At 35.7% G+C, this 6,756-nt stretch overlaps 1 long non-coding RNA gene across 1 annotated transcript in view; it reads right to left on the bottom strand.

Annotated features, from left to right (window-relative positions):
- The window catches only part of LOC138899643 (uncharacterized), a 25,862-nt gene extending 20,220 nt beyond the window's left edge, over positions 1–5,642 (bottom strand). Inside the window, exon 1 of the long non-coding RNA XR_011411389.1 lies at positions 5,562–5,642. This is a non-coding gene — a long non-coding RNA (uncharacterized lncRNA). The remainder of the gene's footprint in view (positions 1–5,561) is intronic.
- Positions 5,643–6,756: the final 1,114 nt, after the last annotated feature.

Genomic DNA, 6,756 nt, shown 5'->3' with positions numbered 1-6,756 from the left:
CTCATCCTCATAAGTCAAATCTTTGTCCAATTGGACTGAGCTGAAATCTAATACATGAGGCGGATCACCATGATATTTTCGAAGCATAGACACATGGAAAACCAGATAAACTATGTGGTAGTGCAAGCCTGTAGGCTGCTTCACCCACCCTTTCAAGAATTTCAAAGAGTATGATATACCTAGGGATCAACTTGCCCTTCTTTCCGAACCTCATTACACCCTTCGTAGGTGAAACCCAAAGCAATACTCTTTCTCCAACAATACATGCAACATCACGAACTTTACGGTCGGCATAACTCTTTTGCCTAGACAGAGAAGTGCGAAGTCGATCCTGAATAATCTTGACCTAATCCAAGGCATTCTGTACCAAATCGGTACCCAACAACCAAGCCTCTCCCGGTTCAAACCAGTCAACTGGTGAACGACATCACCTCCCGTATAATTCTTCATATAGAGCCATCTGAATGTTCAACCGATAGCTGTTATTATAGGCAAACTCCACAGGCGGCAAGAATCGATCCCAAGAACCTCCGAAATACATAACACAAGTGCGAAGCATATCCTCCAATATTTGAATAGTGCACTCGGATTGTCCGTCCGTCTGAGGATGAAATATTGTACTCAATCCAACCCGCGTGCCTAACTCACTCACGTTGTACAACCCTCCAGAAGAGCGAGGTGAATTGCGTACCTCGATCAGAAATGATAGACATTGGCACACCGTGAAGGCGGAAAATCACGCGGATGTAAATCTCCGCTAACCGCTCTAAAGAATAGGTTACTGCTACTGGAATGAAATGTTTTGATTTGGTCAAACTGTCCACAATGACCCATACTGCGTCGAACTTTCTCCGAGTACGTGGAAGCCCAACAACAAAATCCATAGTGATACGCTCCCCCTTCCACTCAGGAATTTCTAACTTCTGAAGCAAACCACCAGGTCTCTAATGCTCGTACCTGACTTGCTATCAATTTAGACACCGAGCTACACATGCAACTATATCTGTCACGACCCCAAATTCCCTCCGTAGGATGTCATGATGGCACCTAGTCTCTAAGACTAGGTAAGCCTATCAATGCGGAATAATAATAAATATCTGAAATAAATAAACTACAATTCAAACAATTTCAACTCCCAAAACCCGGTAGAAATAAGTCACAAGCTTCTAAGAATTTATTCTTTATGTCTCTATACATCAGAGTCTAAAGAAAATAAGGAAGACAACATAGTAAGATAGAAGGGGACTCCGGAGTCTGCGTACGCTGGCAGATATACCTCGAAGTCTCCTCGTATAGCTAGTTTACGGATGCGTGGTCTGATAAGATGTACCCGAATCTGCACAAAAAGATGTGCAGAAGCGTAGTATGAGTACACCACAGCGGTACCCAGTAAGTGCCAAGCCTAACCTCGGTAGAGTAGTGATGAGGTCAGGTGAGGCCTAGTTGAAAAATAAATAACGGCATGGTAAAATGTTTAAACAATATTATAAGATAAAATGACAATGAAAATGAATCAAGTAGTATGTCACATTTAATTACATCAAATAATGGCAAATAAATACCTCGTTGAAACAAAACAAAATTCTTTTCAACTTTAAGAAAATCACAACAATAATCAAAGGCAACTACAGCCATAAATCAATATCAACAAGGGCACTCCCGAGGTACCGCCTCGTAGTCTCAAATCATAAATAAATTCACAATATCTCATTTCCTTGTATCACCGCGGGAGACTTCATAATTTATTTAAAGAAAATATTTTTTTCCCGAAATAGCATCCCGCGTTTTAGCCACCCTTATCACACCGCATAACATCTAGTAGTTCCCCTACTAGCCACATGTATCAAGCCACCCTTATCTCACCGCATGCGTTTCAACACCCAGACCTTATACCACCGTATGCGTATCAATATCACAATATATCACAATTTGCACCTCAAGTGCTCAAATAATTTAACTTGCCAAAATAATTCAACAACAATATTTTTTCACAATAAAGAGCTTACGGCTCATGCCAAAATAAATCATCAATAATAATTTGCCCCAATAAAGAGCTCACGGCTCATGTCAAAATAATTCATCAATAATATTTTTCTACAATAAAGAGCTCACGGCTCATGTCAAAATAATTCAACAATACTATTCTTCCACAATAAAGAGCTCACGGCTCCCTCACAATGAGTATAAAAATATTCAGGAGTAAATAATTTAGGAAAATAATATTTCAAAATCTTTACTACGTTGCTTCAATATCAAGTTTAAAAATGTCAAATACTTCATATTAATAATATTTAATTTAAAGAAAATCAACCTTCAAATAATGCACAGAATAAAAGAAACCAAGTTTCAACTAAACAGGTAAAACAATTAGTAAGAAAAGATCAAACAAATTTGAAGTATATATCTCACATCAATGATGAAGAATATAACAAGATAAAATAATTTAATAAATGCGCAACAGTGATCTACACAATTTAAAAATATAATCTTTCGCAATTTAACCCGTGTACACACTCGTCACCTCGTGCACACGACTTTCAACATATTTTAATAATCACATCAATACCAATCCTAGGGGAAATTTCTCCCACACAAGGTTAGACAAGTCACTTACCTCGACTTGCTCCAATTTAACCAAGTATTATGCTTTTTCCTCAAATTTCTGACTCCGATCGACTCGTATCTAGTCATAATTAATTCGATACAGTCAACAAAAATTATAGTAATCACTTTCATAAGAAAATATTACATTTTCATTAAAATCCGAAATTAGCTCAAAATTTGTCCGTGGGGCCCACATCTCGGAATCCGGCGAAACTTACAAAATCCGATATCCCATTAAATTACGAGTCCACCCATACCCATTTTACCAAAGTCCGATAACAACTCGACCTCCAAATCTTAAATTTTCGTTTTTTAAAGATTTTGCAAAAATCTTGATTTCTTCCATTTAAATCCGAAATTAATGATGATGAATCGCTAAAGGTGCACACCAGGACTATTTACACCAGCAGTTTTATTTCACTAAAAAAGTTCTAACTCCATCATACGAACTCGAAATTCGACGATTCTTATTCCTATGAGTCACAAATAAAACTACGAACTCATTCGTTCAATCGAAACTCAATTCGGAGTTCATTTGTTCAATGTGATACCAATTTCGCTCGTTAAACAATTAAATCATATTTCGCGCTTAAAACTCAATCGCGACTTGATGAAATTAGACCAAACTTTCCAGATCACTCCTATAATTCATTATCAAAATGTCGAAAGTCTCAAAATTGAATTTCGATCTCTAGAACTAAAAATGAAGTTTTAGATCATTACATGCTTATGTTGAAAACATCAAACTCTTCCTCGACAGCCTATAGTGTATCAATCATAACTTCCTGTACTCAACCCCAACTGCCAAACGGTTTAAAGTTCTGCAAACTAGATACAAAGTACTACAACTTTCATGTTTTTCTCATCGCCCAACTCTTTATAGATTGCGAGATATAAGCTCCCAAAGTCAGCCCTATGCAGCAGAAATTTCTGGCGATGCACACTGCTGTAGACAAAATTTGCAGTACCAGCTTCAGTTAATCGATCATAACATTTTGTATAAATGTCTGAATGATAAATGGTTTATCATTCTGGAAACTAGAATCAAAGGGCTACAACTTTCATGTTTGGATAATATTCAGATTCTTTATAGGTTTCGAGATATAAGCTTCCAAAGTCAGCTCTGCGATTGCACCGGTTGCTGTCCAAAAATAGCTTCTGTAGCAGAAATATTCCAACAATTCCTTTTTGTCCGAAATCCATTCCGTTAACCTTCCGAAATCCACCCGAGGCCCTCGGGACCTTAACCAAATATACCAACATGTCCCAAAATACAATATGAACTTAGTTGAGGCTTCAAACCATGCCAAACAACGCCGAAATTACGAATCGCGCATCGAATCGAATTATGAGTTTTCAAATCTTCCAACTTCTATATTTTGCGCCGAAACATATCAAATCAATTTCGATTGACCTTAAATTTTGCACACAAGTCATAAATGACATAATGGATTTATGAAAAATTTCAGAATCAGATTTCGACCCCGATATCAAAAAGTCAACCCCTCGGACAAACTCCCAAAAATTCAACTTTCGGCATTTCAAGCCTAATTCCACTACGGACTTCCAAATAAAATTTCGATCACACTCCTAAGTCCAAAATCACCATACGGAGCTGTTGAAATCATTAAAATTCTATTCCGGGGTCATTTGTACATAATTCGACATCCGGTCACTATTTGAACTTAAACTTTAAATTTTTCATCAAAATTCCATATCTCGGGCTAGGGATCTCGGAATTTGATTCCGGGTATACGCCTAAGTCCCAAATAACGATACGGACCTACCGGAACTGTCAAAACACTTATCCGAGTCCGTTTGCTTAAAATATTGACCAAAGTCAACTCAGTTGAGTTTTAAAGCTCTAATTCACATTTTAATCCATTTTTCACCTGAAAACTTTTCCGGAAAATTTTACGGACTGTGCACGCAAGTCGAGGAATGATAAATAGTGCTTTCGAGGTCTTAGAACATAAAATTAACTATTAAATTTAAAGATGACATTTTGGGTCATCACAATATCCTTCTTCATTCTCCTCCACCAATAATGTTGCCGCAAATCTTGATACATTTTGGTGGTACCCAGATGAATAGAATACCGGGAACTATGGGCCTCTTTAAGAATTAATTCACGAAGCGACCAGAATACCGCAAAAGCGGCCACGTATCTGTGGTCAAAATGTCGTAGGTGCGACACACCAGAACCAGACGTGAGCAGCATGTCCCAAATGATTCGTGGCTCATCTGAAACTCATCCAAGCCACTCGGGACTTCGTCCGAATATTTCAATAGGCCCCGTAACATAATACAGACCTATTTAAGGTCTCAAATCACAATAAACAATGGCGAAACTATAAATCACGCGTTGATTCAGACTTATGAGTTTATGAAATTTTTAATTTATAACTCGCGTCGAAACATGTCAAATCAATTCGGAATAACCTCACATTTTACAGGTAAGTCCCAAATGACATAACGGAGCTATTCCAACTCTCAAAATCTTAATACAAGTCCGATATCGACAAAGTCAAATTTACGGTCAAACTTTGAAAATCTTTAACCCTTTAGGTTTCTAGTTTCAATCAAATGGCGATAATTCGAGTTAGGGACTTCCGAATTTGATTCCGGGCATACGTCCAAGTCCTAAATCACAACCCATCGGGACCATCAGAACATTGATCCGAGTATGTTTGCTCAAAACGTTGACCGAATTCAACTTGAATGAGTTTTGAAGCACTATTACACATTTTTATCAATTTTTCACATAAAAATTTTCCGAAAAAATATACGGACTGCGCACGCAAGTCGAAGAATGTTGAATGGTGCTATTCAAGGTCCCGTAGCACATAATTGAATGTTAAATTTAAAGATAACTTATCGGGTTATCACATGTATAATCATGTGTACATATAGAATATACGCAATCACATATATAGATTAAGAAAATAAATACTTACTAGTGGTTGCCACGAGAAGAATGGTGATAATCGAACATAAATTGAGGAACGCCGTATTAAAAATATACGTCACGATTTATGAAAATATTTGAATGAGCATCTCATTGCTTTTCAATGACCGTAGTTTATAGACCTCTATAAATAAACTAGCTCTCTAGCATGTGCTATAGTTGCCTATTTTTCCTTTTTTCTTTATATATTGTATCTTTAACTAGTTTTTATATTCAATGCTTGTCTGTGCTAGCTCCCTTCTAATTAATACAATCTATAATTTAATAGACTCCCTTCACTCCCGCACCTTCGGAAAAAGATTAATCAAAATATACTCCTCCGTTTACTCTTACTTGTTCGTTACACAAAAAATAATTATATTTTTATTTTTATATGTTCACTATACTAAATCAAGAAAAAGATAATTTTTTTTCCTGTTTTACCCTTATCATTAACTACTTATTTTTCAAACAATTTCTCAGGACTTTTGAAAATGCTATCATTATTATGGATAAAATCATAAAATATATATTCATTTGTGTTTTCTTAAAGAGAGTGTAAAATCCAAAATGGACAACTAAAAATGAACGGAGGGAGTATAAAATGAAACATTTGACCGAGAAGTTAATACAATGATCAAGTTGGGCTTCCTATCTATGTACCCATTAAAAAAGTGAGTAAACATAATTTTAGATTCGTGATTTTTATACGATGTATGGGAGCATTGATACACAAACCTTTTAAAAAAAGGCATTATTTATGATTTTATACGGTTAAGAGATTGATCACTAGTTCATAGAAAACAAATCAATGAAACGTTGAAATATTTTCTTTAATTTGTGAAAATGATAAGATCATTTACTATGTCAAGCTTGAAAACATCATTTCGGTTTCTCACTACCTAGTCTCCCTCAGACGCGGAGCTAGAATTTAAAATTTATGAGTTTAAAAATTTAGTTTTTTTAAATTACTAAATTTTAAATTAATAATTTATAGATATTAAATGAATATTTTTAAAATCTCCCTTATCAGATAGCTTATATTCTTATTAGTAGTTAATTTTGCATTATGAAATTATCTTGCTGCTATATTATACACAAGCATGAACACAAAAATCTGAGAGGGCATTACAGGCAGAGTCATTTGTTCCTCAAATTAAAGTTATTCGACTTCATATGGAGAAGTATATCGATGCTTATGCCAA

This window comes from Nicotiana tomentosiformis, chromosome 10, assembly GCF_000390325.3.
Source record: "Nicotiana tomentosiformis chromosome 10, ASM39032v3, whole genome shotgun sequence".
Taxonomy (NCBI): domain Eukaryota; kingdom Viridiplantae; phylum Streptophyta; class Magnoliopsida; order Solanales; family Solanaceae; genus Nicotiana; species Nicotiana tomentosiformis.
Note: the sequence above shows the minus strand (reverse complement) of the source record. Positions and strands in the feature narration are given on the sequence as shown.